Genomic DNA, 22160 nt, shown 5'->3' with positions numbered 1-22160 from the left:
GGGGGGGGATCATATAGGTAGGATGTCGAGGGTGGAGACGCAGCGAATATATGAGTTTAACACCTTGGTGCCGTGAGGACTGAATTCGGAGTTCGAGTTATTTGGATTCCTATAAGATGGGTGGGGGGGGGGGCCGCGGCGGGGAACGGGATCCTTCCCAGTGAATTTATTTCTGGGTGGGTCCGGTCCTCCGCGGCGGACCTCCACCGGTCATTCAGTCATATATCCGACACAGCCCTCATATATTCTGCGGATCCTCAATTTCGCCTTTCCTCTATGAAAATACCATTATATATCTATATAATAATAGGAACAAATAACCCGCCCTTACATCATAGAAATATAATATATATAAATATATATATATATATATATATATATATATATATAAAAGGAAAGTATTGATTGTAAAAGTGTATATATATTTGCAAGATATATGTGTTTTTCATATAGGAAGATTTTGGGACAAAAGTTTTTCTAAAAGTTTTTTAAAAGTTTTGTGAAAAATACTTTACGAAAATGCAATGAATAATAGATCTATAGAAAATTATAAACCCCAAAAAATAAGAAAATAAAACAAGTGAAGTGATTTTTTTAATATTTAATAAATAATATATTTTTTATCTACATTTTTATATATATATATATATATATATATATGTAACTGATATGGCAAAAATCAAGTTGGGAGAGAAATGTATGATAACACAATCCAGTAGAGACAATGAAAAGTTGGAATGAAAACCGCATGAATACCGCAGGACACATTGCGTTTATGTTGTAAAAATAACACCATACAACATCAGACTGGATTTGTGCAGTTATCGGAATATCTATGTAATATGTTATTTTATAAGTAGTGTAGTCAACATTGTTGTATAGAGGAGTGATTAAAGAATCCTTATAAGAACAAACAATATATGGGAAACACAGACGAACTGTTTGGAAAAGTAGGTGATCTGGAAGTCCACACCAGGTTTTGAGAGAAGAAACTGATTCACACAGCAGAGGATGATTATCCAATTACTAAAGACTATATAAGGAAAGTTAGAAGGGGGTAGCATTACCACTGAGGAAGGGGTATCAACAGACCCCGAAACGCGTTTGGTGCTAGGACCCCCTGATGGACTTGGACTCTTTGTGCTAGAATACCACCTGTATTGAAACCACTCCTGTCTTAAACAGCAGACCCGACGCGCACTTTCTGAGGACTGGCTGTAAGAGCTTATCACGCTCACCTGCACAGCAAGTCCAGCGCGGTACAAGAGGCTGTAAATTTACCCAAGTGCCGGCTCTTAGACCTACGGAGCGGCGCCGGGAAGACAGATAACGGATTGTGACCAGCACAAGACATCCCCGAATCTATAGTACGGACACAGCGGCGGAGCACAAATTTACAGCGAAACAGTGAGTAACAGCGGGACGCCGCATCAACAAATCACTGCAACATTAGCTGTATTGCCATTTCGTTCCGTGGAGATTTTTTTTGCAAAATACTCCCAAAAACGATTTCTACTATATCCAAACCAAGGTTGGATGGACAGTACACTTTAAGACTTGTTTCACCCCAAATACCCAGAGGTCACTCCATATTTTATTAATTTTATGTTGCATTGGTACCAAAAGTTTGAGGAACCTTTTAATATCTGTATTGTATGTTTTATCGTTTTAAGTAGTAATTTATGAATTGTTTATGTGTGGTAATATTAATAAACTATGAGGTTCCTATATTAAGAGAGTGCCCAGTATCTTTTTAACATAATATCTAATCTATTTGGAGAGTTAGGTTATATTGCAAAAGAGATATTTGAATTTTGCCAAGACACACATTTATTCCTGTAAAACAAAGAGTCACAAAGTAAATAAAAAAAGCAGACATTAAAAGGGTTGTCACATTACAAACACTTATCCTCTGAACACATGCACCATATTAACTCTTACATGCATGCAGACAGCACTCTGCAAATACTGATTACTGTAAATGGATTAAAGGGGTTGTCCTGCCATATATATTGAGGACCTATCATCAGGATAGGTAACTAATATCTAATCGGCAGGGGTCTGACGCTGGCACCCTCGCTGATCAGCTGTTTGAAGAGGAGACAACGCTTTATGCAAGCACATCTCATCTGTAGTGGCGGCGTAGTGTGATTACAAGTACTAGGTTCATTCAAATGAATCAGGCGGCGTAATTAAGAGCGGTGTAATGAAGAGGAAGCAGCTCTCACCTGACGCGTCGCCTCTTCTTCAATCAGCTGATTGGTGGGATGCCTGGTGTCGGACCACCACTGATCAGATATTGATGACCTATCCTGACAATAGGTCATCAATATATATATTGACTATATAAATGAATTTCAGGTATGTAGCCAATATTCATTGATCAATATAATTTCTGCCCATCCAACAAAACTAGTAACTACAGTATTAATAAAATATATAATCCATATAACACAGTCGAGTCACATTATTATGACAACCAACTAATATCCAGAGTAAACTGTGCAGTACGGACAGCAGCTAGACAGGCTGGGAGTATTCAATAAGGTCCTGGTATGTTGTCATAGGTATCTGGAGTCATGTTGACTGCAGTGCATCGCACAACTGTTTTAGGGGGTGTGGGGGAGAATCATAGAGTAAACATGACAAAGTGGTCCCACAGATGCTCAATTGGGTTGAAGCATGGAGAATTGGGGGGCCAGGGAAGAACTTAGAAGTCATGTTTATGCTCTTCCAACCAATGTCAGACATTTAAAGCCATATGACTGGTTGCATTGACTTGCTTGAAGATCCCATCTGCCCTAGTAAAAGCAAGCAGAATGTGTGGGTATACATTATCTGCAAAAATGGTTGTATATATCTCAATGGGTTGCCTTCCACATGGATGAGTGGGCCTAGAAAATGCCACTAAAACATTCTGTAGACCATAATGTTGCCACCATTATTATTATGCTCTTCCAGCAATGATTGCAGGGTGTTTCTTGTTTGATGTTTCACGCCTGACACTCCAATATCTATCCATTAGATGATGCAGAAAACGCGACTGATCGAAGAATGTGACCCTTTGCTAATCAACGGAGATTCAATTCCCATACTGCTGTGACAGTTGAAGCCTTTTCTGCTTTTCAGTAGCAGAGGTGCCATGATCATCTGTCTGCTTTTGAGCCCTATATGCAGTAGAGTTCATAAGGATTTGGGCTTGAATCCACAACTTTTTGTTGTGGAAAACTACTACAAAAGCTAGCCCAACAATGGTGGAACACTGAGGAGAAGAAAATAATTATTTTAAAGAGTTAAAAAGCTTTCTGGTTAATGCACCTATTCTGGCCTATGAAGATTACAGTCTTTCATTCCAATTATACACAGATGGCAGCTTATACAGATTAGGATCTAAACGTTTAAATATTAGAATATAACTTTTATTCAGATTGTTACTCAATTATGTAAGTAAAAATCATGAACCGTCCTAGATCACATTATCACAAGGTGTGAGTGTATTGTCAACTACTCAGAACAAAAGCTAGGACTATATGTACACAAAGGGAGAAAACAGGTAACTGGAGATCAGGGGGGTCGAGATATGGCAATGAGCGCTCTATGCACCCCCACTTATAATCCCCCAACACAAGTTACCAGGGTGTAGATGTCTATTTAGACACTTATGCTGAACCCTGATTTGCTGCCCTTTGTCTACAGACTAATAGAATTGGCTACGCATAAGTCTTGCTTCTTCTCATTGAGGCTCTCCTCTCTCTATAGACAGCAAATCCTATATTGCTCGACGCGTTTCTTTAGTTGATTTTATTCAGCAACTTAGTCATCAGGAGCGACTTGGAAGCTAATCAAGACAAAAAAAAAAGAAAGGCACTGCATGCTCTGGTACATGGCGTGCAGACACGTAGCCTGCTGCACTGGGACGGCTGCAGCACTTCTAATGAAGAAAAGACCATGCCCCCTGGGCAGGCATTAGAAGTGCGAGAGCCAATGGATCAGGGGTAGGGATGAGCGAACTCGAACTGTATAGTTCGGGTTCGTACCGAATTTTGGGGTGTCCGTGACACGGACCCGAACCCGGACATTTTCGTAAAAGTCCGGGTTCGGGTTCGGTGTTCGTCGCTTTCTTCGCGCTTTTGTGACGCTTTCTTGGCGCTTTTTGAAAGGCTGCAAAGCAGCCAATCAACAAGCGTCATACTACTTGCCCCAAGAGGCCATCACAGCCATGCCTACTATTGGCATGGCTGTGATTGGCCAGAGCACCATGTGACCCAGCCTCTATTTAAGCTGGAGTCACATAGCGCCGCCCGTCACTCTGCTCTGATTAGCGTAGGGAGAGGTTGCGGCTGCGACAGTAGGGCGAGATTAGGCAGATTAACTCCTCCAAAGGACTTGATTAACTGATCGATCTGCAGCTGTGGATCATTGAGCTGCTGATCCTCAATTGCTCACTGTTTTTAGGCTGCCCAGACCGTTTGTCAGTCACATTTTTCTGGGGTGATCGGCGGCCATTTTGTGTCTTGTGGTGCGCCAGCACAAGCTGCGACCAAGTGCATTTAACCCTCAATGGTGTGGTTGTTTTTTGGCTAAAGCCTACATCAGGGTGAAGCTGTCACACCAAGTGCATTTAACCAGCAATAGTCTGTTCATTTTTTGGCCATATACAAAATCAGGGGCAAGCTGCGCCTGTCACCAAGTGCATTTAACCCTCAATGGTGTGGTTGTTTTTTGGCTAAAGCCTACATCAGGGTGAAGCTGTCACACCAAGTGCATTTAACCAGCAATAGTCTGTTCATTTTTTGGCCATATACTAAATCAGGGGCAAGCTGCGCCTGTCACCAAGTGCATTTAACCCTCAATGGTGTGGTTGTTTTTTGGCTAAAGCCTACATCAGGGTGAAGCTGTCACACCAAGTGCATTTAACCAGCAATAGTCTGTTTATTTTTTGGCCATATCCCAGTCTAATTCTGTCACTAAATCCATACCGGTCACCCAGCGCCTAAATACTAGGCCTCAAATTTATATCCCGCTAAATCTGTCCTTAGTGCTGTAGCTGGGCGAGTTATTTAGTGTCCGTTCAAGCACATTTCTTGTTCTGGGTTGAAATACAATTCCCAATTTAGCAATTTCATAATTTAGTGGTTTCTGCTATATCAGAGCTATTTGAAATCTATCCCTAAAAGGGTATATAATATTCAAGGTGCACATTGGGTCATTCAGAATAACTTCACACACACCCGCTACTGTGTATTTCCAAGTCTAATTCTGGCACTAAACCCATACCTGTCACCCAGCGCCTAAATACTAGGCCTCAAATTTATATCCCGCTAAATCTGTCCTTAGTGCTGTAGCTGGGCGAGTTATTTAGTGTCCGTTCAAGCACATTTCTTGTTCTGGGTTGAAATACAATTCCCAATTTAGCAATTTCATAATTTAGTGGTTTCTGCTATATCAGAGCTATTTGAAATCTATCCCTAAAAGGGTATATAATATTCAAGGTGCACATTGGGTCATTCAGAATAACTTCACACACACCCGCTACTGTGTATTTCCAAGTCTAATTCTGGCACTAAACCCATACCTGTCACCCAGCGCCTAAATACTAGGCCTCAAATTTATATCCCGCTAAATCTGTCCCTAGTGCTGTAGCTGGGCGAGTTATTTAGTGTCCGTTCAAGCACATTTCTTGTTCTGGGTTGAAATACAATTCCCAATTTAGCAATTTCATAATTTAGTGGTTTCTGCTATATCAGAGCTATTTGAAATCTATCCCTAAAAGGGTATATAATATTCAAGGTGCACATTGGGTCATTCAGAATAACTTCACACACACCCGCTACTGTGTATTTCCAAGTCTAATTCTGGCACTAAACCCATACCTGTCACCCAGCGCCTAAATACTAGGCCTCAAATTTATATCCCGCTAAATCTGTCCTTAGTGCTGTAGCTGGGCGAGTTATTTAGTGTCCGTTCAAGCACATTTCTTGTTCTGGGTTGAAATACAATTCCCAATTTAGCAATTTCATAATTTAGTGGTTTCTGCTATATCAGAGCTATTTGAAATCTATCCCTAAAAGGGTATATAATATTCAAGGTGCACATTGGGTCATTCAGAATAACTTCACACACACCCGCTACTGTGTATTTCCAAGTCTAATTCTGGCACTAAACCCATACCTGTCACCCAGCGCCTAAATACTAGGCCTCAAATTTATATCCCGCTAAATCTGTCCCTAGTGCTGTAGCTGGGCGAGTTATTTAGTGTCCGTTCAAGCACATTTCTTGTTCTGGGTTGAAATACAATTCCCAATTTAGCAATTTCATAATTTAGTGGTTTCTGCTATATCAGAGCTATTTGAAATCTATCCCTAAAAGGGTATATAATATTCAAGGTGCACATTGGGTCATTCAGAATAACTTCACACACACCCGCTACTGTGTATTTCCAAGTCTAATTCTGGCACTAAACCCATACCTGTCACCCAGCGCCTAAATACTAGGCCTCAAATTTATATCCCGCTAAATCTGTCCTTAGTGCTGTAGCTGGGCGAGTTATTTAGTGTCCGTTCAAGCACATTTCTTGTTCTGGGTTGAAATACAATTCCCAATTTAGCAATTTCATAATTTAGTGGTTTCTGCTATATCAGAGCTATTTGAAATCTATCCCTAAAAGGGTATATAATATTCAAGGTGCACATTGGGTCATTCAGAATAACTTCACACACACCCGCTACTGTGTATTTCCAAGTCTAATTCTGGCACTAAACCCATACCTGTCACCCAGCGCCTAAATACTAGGCCTCAAATTTATATCCCGCTAAATCTGTCCCTAGTGCTGTAGCTGGGCGAGTTATTTAGTGTCCGTTCAAGCACATTTCTTGTTCTGGGTTGAAATACAATTCCCAATTTAGCAATTTCATAATTTAGTGGTTTCTGCTATATCAGAGCTATTTGAAATCTATCCCTAAAAGGGTATATAATATTCAAGGTGCACATTGGGTCATTCAGAATAACTTCACACACACCCGCTACTGTGTATTTCCAAGTCTAATTCTGGCACTAAACCCATACCTGTCACCCAGCGCCTAAATACTAGGCCTCAAATTTATATCCCGCTAAATCTGTCCTTAGTGCTGTAGCTGGGCGAGTTATTTAGTGTCCGTTCAAGCACATTTCTTGTTCTGGGTTGAAATACAATTCCCAATTTAGCAATTTCATAATTTAGTGGTTTCTGCTATATCAGAGCTATTTGAAATCTATCCCTAAAAGGGTATATAATATTCAAGGTGCACATTGGGTCATTCAGAATAACTTCACACACACACGCTTCTGTGCATTTCCAAGTCTAATTCTGTCACTAAATCCATACCGGTCACCCAGCGCCTAAATACTAGGCCTCAAATTTATATCCCGCTGAATTTGAATACAATACATTGGGCCAAATAATATATTTGTTGTTGTGGTGAACCATAACAATGAGAAAAACATCTAGTAAGGGACGCGGACGTGGACATGGTCGTGGACATGGTCGGACATGGTGGGTGACGTGAAGCCTCATTCTCTGCTATGACATGCAGACTGATTCTCTGCTGTCATGAAGCCAGATTGTCTGTTACGGGACCTCTCTGCTCTGCCTGTGTGCTAGGCCTAAATATATGCCAATGGACTGTTGCAGTGGTGGGTGACGTGAAGCCTCATTCTCTGCTATGACATGCAGACTGATTCTCTGCTGACATGAAGCCAGATCGTCTGTTACGGGACCTCTCTGCTCTGCCTGTGTGCTAGGCCTAAATATATGCCAATGGACTGTTGCAGTGGTGGGTGACGTGAAGCCTCATTCTCTGCTATGACATGCAGACTGATTCTCTGCTGACATGAAGCCAGATTGTCTGTTACGGGACCTCTCTGCTCTGCCTGTGTGCTAGGCCTAAATATATGCCAATGGACTGTTGCAGTGGTGGGTGACGTGAAGCCTCATTCTCTGCTATGACATGCAGACTGATTCTCTGCTGACATGAAGCCAGATTGTCTGTTACGGGACCTCTCTGCTCTGCCTGTGTGCTAGGCCTAAATATATGCCAATGGACTGTTGCAGTGGTGGGTGACGTGAAGCCTCATTCTCTGCTATGACATGCAGACTGATTCTCTGCTGTCATGAAGCCAGATTGTCTGTTACGGGACCTCTCTGCTCTGCCTGTGTGCTAGGCCTAAATATATGCCAATGGACTGTTGCAGTGGTGGGTGACGTGAAGCCTCATTCTCTGCTATGACATGCAGACTGATTCTCTGCTGACATGAAGCCAGATTGTCTGTTACGGGACCTCTCTCCTCTGCCTGTGTGCTAGGCCTAAATATATGCCAATGGACTGTTGCAGTGGTGGCTGACGTGAAGCCTCATTCTCTGCTATGACATGCAGACTAATTCTCTGCTGACATGAAGCCAGATTGTCTGTTACGGGACCTCTCTCCTCTGCCTGGGTGCTGGGCCTAAATTTATGACAATGGACTGTTGCAGTGGTGGCTGACGTGAAGCCTGATTCTCTGCTATGACATGCAGACTGATTCTCTGCTGACATGAAGCCAGATCCTCTGTTACGGGACCTCTCTCCTCTGCCTGGGTGCTGGGCCTAAATTTATGACAATGGACTGTTGCAGTGGTGGCTGACGTGAAGCCTGATTCTCTGCTATGACATGCAGACTGATTCTCTGCTGACATGAAGCCAGATCCTCTGTTACGGGACCTCTCTCCTCTGCCTGGGTGCTGGGCCTAAATTTATGACAATGGACTGTTGCAGTGGTGGCTGACGTGAAGCCTGATTCTCTGCTATGACATGCAGACTGATTCTCTGCTGACATGAAGCCAGATCCTCTGTTACGGGACCTCTCTCCTCTGCCTGGGTGCTGGGCCTAAATTTATGACAATGGACTGTTGCAGTGGTGGCTGACGTGAAGCCTGATTCTCTGCTATGACATGCAGACTGATTCTCTGCTGACATGAAGCCAGATCCTCTGTTACGGGACCTCTCTCCTCTGCCTGGGTGCTGGGCCTAAATTTATGACAATGGACTGTTGCAGTGGTGGCTGACGTGAAGCCTGATTCTCTGCTATGACATGCAGACTGATTCTCTGCTGACATGAAGCCAGATCCTCTGTTACGGGACCTCTCTCCTCTGCCTGGGTGCTGGGCCTAAATTTATGAAAATGGACTCTTACAGTGGTGGGTGACGTGAAGCCTGATTCTCTGCTATGACATGAAGACTGATTCTCTGCTGACATGAAGCCAGATTGTCTGTTACGGGACCTCTCTCCTCTGCCTGGGTGCTGGGCCTAAATTTATGACAATGGACTGTTGCAGTGGTGGCTGACGTGAAGCCTGATTCTCTGCTATGACATGCAGACTGATTCTCTGCTGACATGAAGCCAGATCCTCTGTTACGGGACCTCTCTCCTCTGCCTGGGTGCTGGGCCTAAATTTATGAAAATGGACTCTTACAGTGGTGGGTGACGTGAAGCCTGATTCTCTGCTATGACATGAAGACTGATTCTCTGCTGACATGAAGCCAGATTGTCTGTTACGGGACCTCTCTCCTCTGCCTGGGTGCCGGGGCCTAAATATCTGAGAATGGACTGTTCCAGTGGTGGGTGACGGGAAGCCAGATTCTCTGCTATGGAACCTCTCTCCAATTGATTTTGGTTAATTTTTATTTATTTAATTTTTATTTTAATTAATTTCCCTATCCACATTTGTTTGCAGGGGATTTACCTACATGTTGCTGCCTTTTGCAGCCCTCTAGCCCTTTCCTGGGCTGTTTTACAGCCGTTTTAGTGCCGAAAAGTTCGGGTCCCCATTGACTTCAATGGGGTTCGGGTTCGGGACGAAGTTCGGATCGGGTTCGGATCCCGAACCCGAACATTTCCGGGATGTTCGGCCGAACTTCTCGAACCCGAACATCCAGGTGTTCGCTCAACTCTAATCAGGGGCACTGCCGAAGATCAGCGCGTCCCTGCCCCGCCTATTGACATCGCTGGAGGAGGCGCAGGAGGTAAGTACAATACAGGAGTGAATCAAAGGCAGTTCAATTTAATCCAAGACATACAATCGCCCATTAAATCTACAGGATGGACACCCAACCGGGTGGCAACCAACAAGAGGGAAATTGTAATCAATGTTGGAGTAATATATTTACACAGGCATCCCACAGATATATCACTGGTCATAGGGTGTTTACACCATATTGTCACAAAGTGTCACACAGGTAGGAAACCCACACATTTGATGTGACAAAAATAAGGTAGGTCTATAAATGTCACAAAACGTGACATGCAATCAAAGACCACTTATACACTATGTGCAGAAATAAGAACAGCAACCATTATCACCACAATATTTTTAGCTCACATGACATGGAGGAGGGGAAAAATACACTCAGGTCATAGTAGTAGGTACCAGGACCATGATGTCAAGGTCATGGGGATACCAGCAATCGTTAAAAATGGAAGATGGTATTTACAAACACAGGGTACTGTCCAGACCAAAAAGAAGATATGGCCTATTGTTCGTATCACTAAATGAAACTAGTATATGAAATGAATTTATTCAGTCCATAGGGCCTAAAGGTCTGTAAGGTGAAAGTCCTTTGAACCTCTTTGCGGAGGAGGTGATTATCCACATCGCCCCCTTTGAGCAGATGTTCTAATATGCTCAATTCCCTGGAATCTGATGCAATCGGTCTCATCAGGGTGATATTTCAAAATATGCTGGGCAATTGGTGTATCGGCCTTATTGAAAATATCCTGCAGATGTTCACCAATACGGCGCCTGAACTCACGTTTTATTTTACCCACATATTGCAGGTTGCATACGCAGGTTGCCATGTATACAACTCCAATCGTTCTGCAGTTTATAAAGAACCGAATCACGTATCTCCTTTACGTGGTAGTACTTTCTATCTTCCTCTTCTTTATGACTTTGCATGCCACGCGCCCACTGCAGTTAAAAGGAACCTGTCATGTGGATATTTGATTATAATCTAACTAATTATATACAATCATTAACTACTAAAAAGTACCTTAGATATATTCACTTACTGGTGTGACAGATGGTTACCTCATAATATACACACAAAGATGCCTCATGCCGCATGCTAATGAGCTGATTGGAGTCCAGCGTGATGTCATTGAGTCCAGCGTATATTTAATTCAGAGCTATAGCCACTCCCCTGCCCACCTGCTGCTGATTCCTATGGAAAATAACATGTCATTCAGCAGCAGGTAGGCGGGGAGAGTCAGGAGCTCATGAATATTCATGACTCATCATTATCAGCTGGAGCTTTTCAATACAAGGTGTTGGCAGATTGACTAGGTCAATTAAAGAAAGTGACCCAGCATTTTGCTAAAATAATCAGTCACTTATTTATGTTAAGCTGGTGACAGGTTCCCTTTAAATGTGCCCGGTGGTCTATTAGGTAACCAAGTATCCAGCGCTGGAGTAGAAAAAGCACTGTGTATTTGTCCCTAACATTGCCACCTCTACAGAATGTGATCAGTGGATAATCTCCCACATGCTGTCCCACTACCGGGTCTGACTGCAGGAGGCCCCAGCTATCTTTTAGAACCTTCAGTCTTTAATTTCACAGGTAGAAAAAGTAAAACAAATACAGAAAGTGCGACAGATATTTCATCTTCAGAGGGCGACACTGACGCTGAGAACTTGTCAGCGACAACGGTGAACATCAGAAATAGAGGTAGAGGACGTGGTTGGCGACCAAATAGAAACCGAGGCAAAGGCAGAACTGACAGGGAGATAAAGGTGTTTTCTAGAAATGGGCACAGAATATCCTTTGAGCAGCAGGAAAAATCAGTAACTCCACTGAGGCACACTGAGGACCTACAAAAAATTAATCTATCCAATCGTTCTTTGACAGCGACTGAGATGGAACTTTTACGTAAGGGGCTGGCCTTTGTCCAAGTGTGCAAATATAACCCATTCAATTGGGTGAAAGACATCAATCTCTTCATCAGAAAACTTAAATGGAGAAAATTCTTCCTCACTCATGATCGTGATCAATGCCAGAGGTTGGGCATTGAGGAGGAAGAATTGGATGATGTGCGCCTTCTGGCAGACTTGTGGGAGGAAGGTCAGAGGCCAACAGGCACTGGACCTTTTGCCCACTTTGAACCACCCTTTAAGAAGAATCCAACAGTCAGTGAATACTCTCCCCTGGATGCTTTTCTTATGATTGTAACAGAGAAACTAAGGACACTGCATGTGTATAAGCAGGGATTAAATAACCTGACCCCAGGTGAATCTGAGGCCTTGGAATTGTTACAAAATGACAAAGATTTCATTATAAAACCCTTGGATAAAGGAGGAAATGTAGTAGTCTTAGGAAAGGAAGCATATAGGGAGATGTGTCTTACGGATCTTAAATTATAGATCATGTTACGCTAAACTGAATTTGAACCAGACTGATACCCTTAAAAAGAAATTGGCAGAGATGCTCAGTGAGGCCAAAGAGAAGGTTTGGTTAGTAAGACCGAATATACTGTACCTACCTGTTATCCGACAACCCAGTCACACATGTGTTTTATACTCTGCCTAAGATACATAAAGGGGTGAATCCCCTCAAAGGCAGAGCTATAGTGTCTGGGATCGGAAGCCTCACAGAAAAGATCAGCAATTACATTGATGTGATCCCACGTCCTTTCGTAAAGGATTCGATGGATGTGCTCAGACGTCTTAATGACGTTGTGTGTGACAGTGGCACACTCCTTGCCAGTCTAGATGTGGAAGCCCTATACAGCTCCATCCCACATGAAAGGGGATGTGAGGCTGTGAGGGCATTTCTGGCAGAAAGGGGGGCACATCTGAGATCACACAATGATTTTGTTGTCAAGTTGCTGACCTTTATCCTGAAGAACAACATATTCCTTTTTGATAGACAGGTTTTCCACCAGCTCAGAGGAGTTGCGATGGGCGAATCCTAACTGGCTGGTGGGCGAGAGAGATTGTCTTTGGAGAGAGCATGGGTCGGTGGACCTCGTCCATTACGCTGTGGCTGAGGTTCATTGACGACGTGTTCATCCTGTGGGAGGATACCAACTCTGCCTTTAAAGATTTTGTGTCTGCCCTAAACCAGAACGATTTAGACCTGTATTTCACAAGTGAAATTCATGACACTAAACTGATGTTTTTTTACCTCTCCATCTAGATTGGTCCGGACAGGATAATTAAAATTAATATGTACAGAAAGCCCATGGCCACCAATGCGCTACTTAAATGGGAAAACAGTCATCCACTCCAATTGAAGCGTGGCATCCGCAAAGGACAATATCTGAGGGCGAGGCAGAATTGTTCAGAGTGTGCCGACTTTAAGATTGCTGCAAACGATTTGAGGACCAGATTTAGTCAGAGGGGCTACCCAGCTGAACCACTCAGAAAGGCATATCGTCATGCGGCTGCATGCAATAGAGAGAGTCTCTTACATCCGAAAGGTACTATCGCTGATGACTCTAAAACGAGAATCATTGGTACCTTTGATGTAGTGCATAAGGAGATACGGAAGGTTCTAAAAGATAGCTGGGGCCTTCTGCAGTCAGACCCGGTAGTGGGACACCTTGTGGGAGATTATCCACTGATCATTCCGTAGAGGTGGCAATGTTACGGGCAAATTAGTACACAGTGCTTTTTCTACTCCAGCGCTGGTTACTTGGTTACCTAATAGACCACCGGGCACATTTAACTGCAGTCTACCTGTGTGACACTTTGTGACAATATGGTGTAAACACCCTATGACCAGTGATATATCTGTGGGATGCCTGTGTAAATATATTACTCCAACATTGATTACAATTTCCCTCTTGTTGGTTGCCACCCGGTTGGGTGTCCATCCTGTAGATTTAATGGGCGATTGTATGTCCTGGATTAAATAGAACTGCCTTTGATTCACTCCTGTATTGTACTTACCTCCTGCGCCTCCTCCAGCGATGTCAATAGGCGGGGCAGGGACGCGCTGATCTTCGGCAGTGCCCCTGATCCATTGGCTCTCGCGCTTCTAATGCCTGCCCAGGGGGCATGGTCTTTTCTTCATTAGAAGTGCTGCAGCCGTCCCAGTGCAGCAGGCTACGTGTCTGCACGCCATGTACCAGAGCATGCAGTGCCTTTTTTTTTTTTTGTTTTGATTAGCTTCCAAGTCGCTCCTGATGACTAAGTTGCAGAATAAAATCAACTAAAGAAACGCGTCGAGCAATATAGGATTTGCTGCCTATAGAGAGAGGAGAGCCTCAATGAGAAGAAGCAAGACTTATGCGTAGCCAATTCTTTTAGTCTGTAGACAAAGGGCAGCAAATCAGGGTTCAGCATAAGTGTCTAAATAGACATCTATACCCTGGTAACTTGTGTTGGGGGATTATAAGTGGGGGTGCATAGAGCGCTCATTGCCATATCTCGACCCCTCTGATCTCCAGTTACCTGTTTTCTCCCTTTGTGTACATATAGTCCTAGCTTTTGTTCTGAGTAGTTGACAATACACTCACACCTTGTGATAATGTGATCTAGGACGGTTCATGATTTTTACTTACATAATTGAGTAACAATCTGAATAAAAGTTATATTCTAATATTTAAACGTCTAGATCCTAATCTGTATAAGCTGCCATCTGTGTATAATTGGAATGAAAGACTGTAATCTTCATAGGCCAGAATAGGTGCATTAACCAGACAGCTTTTTAACTCTTTAAAATAATTATTTTCTTCTCCTCAGTGTTCCACCATTGTTGGGCTAGCTTTTGTAGTAGTTTTCCACAACAAAAAGTTGTGGATTCAAGCCCAAATCCTTATGAACTCTACTGCATATGGGGCTCAAAAGCAGACAGATGATCATGGCACCTCTGCTACTGAAAAGCAGAAAAGGCTTCAACTTTCACAGCAGTATGGGAATTGAATCTCCGTTGATTAGCAAAGGGTCACATTCTTCGATCAGTCGCGTTTTCTGCATCATCTAATGGATAGATATTGGAGTGTCAGGCGTGAAACATCAGACAAGAAACACCCTGCAATCATTGCTGGAAGAGCATAATAATAATGGTGGCAACATTATGGTCTACAGAATGTTTTAGTGGCATTTTCTAGGCCCACTCATCCATGTGGAAGGCAACCCATTGAGATATATACAACCATTTTTGCAGATAATGTATACCCACACATTCTGCTTGCTTTTACTAGGGCAGATGGGATCTTCAAGCAAGTCAATGCAACCAGTCATATGGCTTTAAATGTCTGACATTGGTTGGAAGAGCATAAACATGACTTCTAAGTTCTTCCCTGGCCCCCCAATTCTCCATGCTTCAACCCAATTGAGCATCTGTGGGACCACTTTGTCATGTTTACTCTATGATTCTCCCCCACACCCCCTAAAACAGTTGTGCGATGCACTGCAGTCAACATGACTCCAGATACCTATGACAACATACCAGGACCTTATTGAATACTCCCAGCCTGTCTAGCTGCTGTCCGTACTGCACAGGTTACTCTGGATATTAGTTGGTTGTCATAATAATGTGACTCGACTGTGTTATATGGATTATATATTTTATTAATACTGTAGTTACTAGTTTTGTTGGATGGGCAGAAATTATATTGATCAATGAATATTGGCTGCATACCTGAAATTCATTTATATAGTCAATATATATATTGATGACCTATTGTCAGGATAGGTCATCAATATCTGATCAGTGGTGGTCCGACACCAGGCATCCCACCAATCAGCTGATTGAAGAAGAGGCGACGCGTCAGGTGAGAGCTGCTTCCTCTTCATTACACCGCTCTTATTTACTCCGCCTGATTCATTTGAATGGACCTAGTACTTGTAATCACACTACGCCGCCACTACAGATGAGATGTGCTTGCATAAAGCGTTGTCTCCTCTTCAAACAGCTGATCAGCGAGGGTGCCAGCGTCAGACCCCTGCCGATTAGATATTAGTTACCTATCCTGATGATAGGTCCTCAATATATATGGCAGGACAACCCCTTTAATCCATTTACAGTAATCGGTATTTGCAGAGTGCTGTCTGCATGCATGTAAGAGTTGATATGGTGCATGTGTTCAGAGGATAAGTGTTTGTAATGTGACAACCCTTTTAATGTCTGCTTTTTTTCATTTTCTTTGTTTTCCTGGAATACATGTGTGTCTTGGCAAAATTCAAATATCTCTTTTGCAATATAACCTAACTCTCCAAATAGATTAGATATTATGGAAAAATATGTGGATGGGCACTCTATATGAAGGTAAATAGGACGTGTTTTATTAATATGATTTCATAAAATGCAAACAATATACAAACAATATAAAATAGATATACACTCTATATAAAAATTCGGAATCAGATCAAATCCTTATGTTACTTCATGAAACTGGGGCTGATAACCTAATACAATCCCCACTTTCTATCACAGGGCCAATTTGTCCTGGAAATGAAATTTTGTGTTAAGTGGGATTGATCAGGCACTCAGTCCCCGTTGCATGTGATAATATTTATCCAATTGTACATAAACAGGTTAAAAAGACATATATATAATTTCACTAATGTTGATAAATGGTCCTATTTGATATGGCCACTTGAATTTCCTATTTGGAATCGTTGGTATACTTTGAATTCTCTATGTAGCAAGTTCCTGCTCGAATTTAAACTCTTTGTAAGCAATAAACAGTTTCCTTTTATGTCCGCATGGGATTCGCTACAAATGTGACCAGTCTTTCTAGTGTTAATCTTTAAAGTATTCCAATACTGGCATCCAGGTCAGATCGCTATAGCGAAAGTCCTTGATAGTACAATGATTCGTTCTTTTTTCCGGTTAGTGCTGTATATTGCGTCAAGAAAAAGTTTTACCCACTATGTGGGCTTACCTTTGCCTATAGTTTGCGGGAACTTGCGAATAGGTCTGTCCTCCACATAACACACCGGCGTCCCGGCTGCAGAGTTGGTCGCGTCCCACGTGTCTCTTGCTGCTGATTTACAGAAGCTGGTTTGGTATAGAGACCACGTCTTTTTTCGGCGCAGGTGAATGACGTCTTTTCAATCTGTTTAAATAGGTTAGAGATGTTCCTTTTTCTTCTTAGTGCACTTAAGTTCTTTAAAATCGGGGTATCTTTCAAGGTCCTACGCCAGACGCGTTTCGGGGAGATGCTGTCCCCTTCCTCAGTGGCATACCCCAATTCTCTAGATCGTCGTCTTTTATACCAATTTCAGGTATTTCTCAAAATCCGTTCTGGATTTGAGTTGCATACCAAAAGGCGGACTGGATCTACTTTTTTGTAATGTTCTGGATTAGTTGCGATTCCAATGCGGGTTTTTTATAAGGATGCGTTTTTTTTCAGTAAAGATGCGTTTTTTTCACTATATTTGCAGTTTAATATATGTTATTGAATCCAGTTAGAAATACTGCTTTTTGATGTTTTGTTTTCATGTTATTTGTGAAAATACATCGCTATCTTACTTATAAGTTGTTTTTCCAGCGATTTTTTTGCCATAAATATCAACAGTGTTGAAAACATATATGTACTCTATTACAATATAAAAGAGTGAATTCAAAAATGAGGTTAAAACATACTAAAAATATAAATATAAATTTTCATATAAATTATCACAGCTTTCATGGTTGAAATTATTTCTCCCTATGGAAGGGTCTATTATGGGGTTATATGTGGATTCTGTGCATTTTATTCATATATATGTTTTCATTTTCATTAGTATTCCTACAAATTATGGGATCTAATTGTGATATTTCACCTATAAACAAATGCTTCTGATTCTAATTTGATAGATGATGTAGAAAGAAAGGGGGGCACATGTGGGGTAGAGGGAGAGTTGTAGTGCTGGAAAAAACAACTCTACATCGACACCCACATGGACCACCCAGAATCTTATAAGAAGCCAAATATTTCCAGTTCTGTATTAAGGCCCTTTGGTAACAGACTGCCAAATTTGTAAATTTTCCTGGATTCTGCCCTTGACAGTCTCTCAATCTGATTGCCTCCCCGCCAATGTCTTTCATTAGATATTATGTTAAAAAGATACTGGGCACTCTCTTAATATAGGAACCTCATAGTTTATTAATATTACCACACATAAACAATTCATAAATTACTACTTAAAACGATAAAACATAGAATACAGATATTAAAAGGTTCCTCAAACTTTTGGTACCAATGCAACATAAAATTAATAAAATATGGAGTGACCTCTGGGTATTTGGGGTGAAACAAGTCTTAAAGTGTACTGTCCATCCAACCTTGGTTTGGATATAGTAGAAATCGTTTTTGGGAGTATTTTGCAAAAAAAATCTCCACGGAACGAAATGGCAATACAGCTAATGTTGCAGTGATTTACAGCCTCTTGTACCGCGCTGGACTTGCTGTGCAGCTGAGCGTGATAAGCTCTTACAGCCAGTCCTCAGAAAGTGCGAGTCGGTCAGATTCATGCTTAGTATGAGAGATTTCGTATCATTTACTTTGTAGTATGAGAGAGAGCCAAAGTTGTGGATTAAGGATTGTATTTTATTCAGGGATTTAATGGGGTCTTTTGTGCATATGATGATGTCATCTGCAAATAATCCTATTTTATGAGTTTTATCTCCAATTTTTATACCTGAGATCTCTGGTGACATTCTGATTGTTTCGGCAAAGGGTTCTAGTGCTAAAATAAATAAAATAGGGGATAGTGGACATCCTTGTCGTGTTCCGTTTGTCAAGGAAAATGGATTTGAGAGCATACCATTTGTCAATATTCTGGCTGAGGGATTTTCATATAAGGCTTGGATGCCTCTTAAGATGGGACCTGAGAAACCAAACTTCTCAAGAGTAGAGAACATATATCCCTAGTGTATTCTGTCAAACGCCTTCTCTGAGTCTAATGAAAGGAGCAGAGAAGGCGTTCTTTCTATTTCAATCCACTTAAGGATGTTTATAAGTCTGCGGGTACCATCGGAGGCCTGTCTATTTTTTTTTTTTGTAATAATAATTTTTATTCAGATCAGGCATTTGGCAGACTTGTACAGAAGAAGAATTATAAAACATTCCATGGTACATATCATACAGAGAGACATGACAAATACATGCCATAAGATGTAAGGTTGACATTAATCACAGCATACCAAAGAAAGGTCGGCCTAGATCTCTTTTTCAATTTTTAAACCTCCCAACCCTCCCTCCTCTCCCCCCCGAGAAAACACAAACCAGTCAAGACCCGAAGCGACATGTTGATATTGGATTATCATTCAAAACATTCCGATATATTTCAGTTATAACTAGAAGCAGATTCAGATTTATTTGGTCTCGACATCTATATCCCCTCCACTCAACCAACCATTAAGAGTGTAGAATAGCACCACAAATAATCTAAGGTATCCTTCCTGAGCTATATCAATAGATCTCCCAGACTACCTGCCAATCTCGCTTTCATGTACCATGTCGTATCCACAAATGGTCTAATAACTTCTTTTTTTTTCATACACTGTTAGCGATTTCTCAATGAACGGCCTCCACTTATGAATAAAGGTTTTTATGGATAATTCCTTGTTGCGCTCCGCATCTAACCGATCCATATACATGAGCACTTTCACCGTGCCTATGACTTCATCCAAAGTGGGCATCTGGGGTTGAAGCCACTTCCTCAAAATACACTTCTTTGCTGCCAGTAATAGTACATGAGGCCCCTTGGTGCCCACTATGGGTGAATCCACTTCCTCTTGGTCCCTAGGAATGAATTGAAAAACACATTGTTGAGGTGTATCTTTGACTTCAACCTTCCAGATGTCATGAACATATCCGCAGATTTGCTCCCAATACTGCCTAAGTTTACTGCATCCCCAAATCCCATGTAGAAGGTCAGCTTTGTACAAATCACATTTGGGGCAGTGTCTCAAGTAATGTGCTGGTGCATTATCATAAGACAAGTTGTAGGCATATGTTGCCCTGTGGATTATCCTGAATTGAGTTTCTCTCCAGTGCTCACTACTGATAGCACATCTAATTTTATCCATCCCCTCCCTTAAAGGTAAGTTTGCCATCCGTTATCTGTTTCTCCCATTCCTTGAAAACCGTCTGCGCAACCCCTTCGAGTTTGACATTCATCAATTTCTTGTATAGTGTGGAGATATTATTCACAGTGCCCCCCTGGTTCATTAAACTGGGAAACCTAATAACAGAGGTTTCAGTACCAAGAGTTCTCGACTGGGCTGCGCAGAATGTCTGTATCTGCAAATATTGTAAATACTGATTTGGTAGAATGGAGTGTTTGGCTTGCACTTCCTCCCAAGACAGTATCTTTAGTCCATTTGCCGTCAAAAGATCACCAAGGTTCCTCACATTTTTCCTACGCAACTCCTGGAACAATCTGTTAGAGCTTCCCTGCGGAAATGATGGGAGGGACCACAGTGGCATGTAGGATGAGATATAGATCGGTAGTCTATATAATTTTCTGACATGTTTCCACGTCACTATTGTATCCCTCAATATCAAAGCCTGTTTGGCTTCCTGTGGGAGCAATGAAAGTTTTGTGTGCAATAGAGCATGTAGTTCAAGTGGCGATACCAGTTCCTGCTCCAAAGCCCTATCAGCGTAGTGTGAGGTTCCTCCCACCCAATCCCGTACATACCGCCATAGTGCAGCGAAGTTATAACCCCAGATATCAGGTAATTGCAAACCCCCTTCCCATTTTAAAAGGCAAAGTTTTCTGTATGCAATACGGGGTCTTTTTCCCTTCCAAAGGAAAGTTATAAACGCGGATTGTAGTTTGTTAACATCCGTGTGTTTCAATAGAAGCGGTACCGTCTGCAACGGGTATAAGAGCCTGGCAAAGCTCGTCATTTTAATAAGGCTTGCTCTCCCTAATAATGTGAGTGGGAGTTCTTGCCATTTCTGTAATTCTTGAATAATTTTAGCTATCAAGGGGTCATAATTTAATTTGTACATTTTAGTTGGGGACTTGCCTATTTTAATACCCAGATACTTTATATGGTCTCGCGCTATGGTAATCAGACCATCATCGAACTTCACTCCTATTCCTCTCCCTATGTGTAACAGCTGACACTTAGCCACATTGATCTTATATCCCATAAAAGTTCGCACTTTATTAAGGGCCTCTAGGACCTTTGGCAGATCTTTAGTGGGATCATGCAAAAACAAAAGCATATCATCCGCGAAGCATGTCAGTTTAATCTCCCTATTCCCCACCTTTATTCCTTCATACACCCCCGAACTCAACAGGTATCTAGCAAGTGGTTCCAGAGCAATGTTGAATAAAAGTGGGGAAAGCGGGCATCCCTGTCTCGTCCCCTTCTGCAGCTGGAACTGAGCAGACAACCAACCAGGAATACAGATCTTTGCCTGCGGTGTGGTGTAAATTGCATGAACAAAGGCCCGGAAAGGACCCTGAATTCCTATTTTATCCAATACTAAATCTAACCACTGCCAATTTACATTGTCGAAGGCTTTTTCGGCATCTAAAGCCAAAAGAGCCTCTCTTCCCATCTCACCTGTCTGTCGCCTCCTGAGGAGCCAGTCCTGCACTGCCAGAACAGTTCGTATGTTAATTGTGGCTGACCGACCTTTCACAAATCCACTTGATGTGAACCAATTATCTTGGGCATAATGTTAGCCAGTCTGTTTGCCATTATTTTTGCTAGGATTTTCAAATCCTGATTTATCAAGATAATGGGTCTATAGGAACCCGGAAGAGTGGGATCTTTATCTTGTTTGGGTATCAATTTAATATGTGCCAAGTTTCCTGAAGGCATCACCGTACGAGTTTGAATAATAGACTCAAATAGTTTCAGCAAGCTAGGAATTATCTCTGGGCCCATGGATTTATAAAATTCCGCTGGGAAACCATCGGGTCCCGGGGCCTTCCAATTATGTAGGGATTTTATCACTAAGCTAATTTCTTGTTCTGTAACGGGGCCATTCAACATGAACAAATCCGACTCCTCAACAGACGGCAGAGAGACTGAGTCTAGGAAGGCGTGACCTTCCGTAATATTGCAAGGATCTTGGGCATATAACTGCTCATAATATCTTTTAAAAATCTCCAGTGTGACTTTTGGGTCACTAGATATGTCCCCCTTCTCTGTTTGTAGTTTGGGAGGTGGTATCTGTGTTCTTCTCCC

The sequence above is a fragment of the Bufo gargarizans genome, chromosome 6, assembly GCF_014858855.1.
Source record: "Bufo gargarizans isolate SCDJY-AF-19 chromosome 6, ASM1485885v1, whole genome shotgun sequence".
NCBI classification, from domain to species: Eukaryota; Metazoa; Chordata; class Amphibia; order Anura; family Bufonidae; genus Bufo; species Bufo gargarizans.
This window is presented reverse-complemented; position numbering follows the sequence as displayed.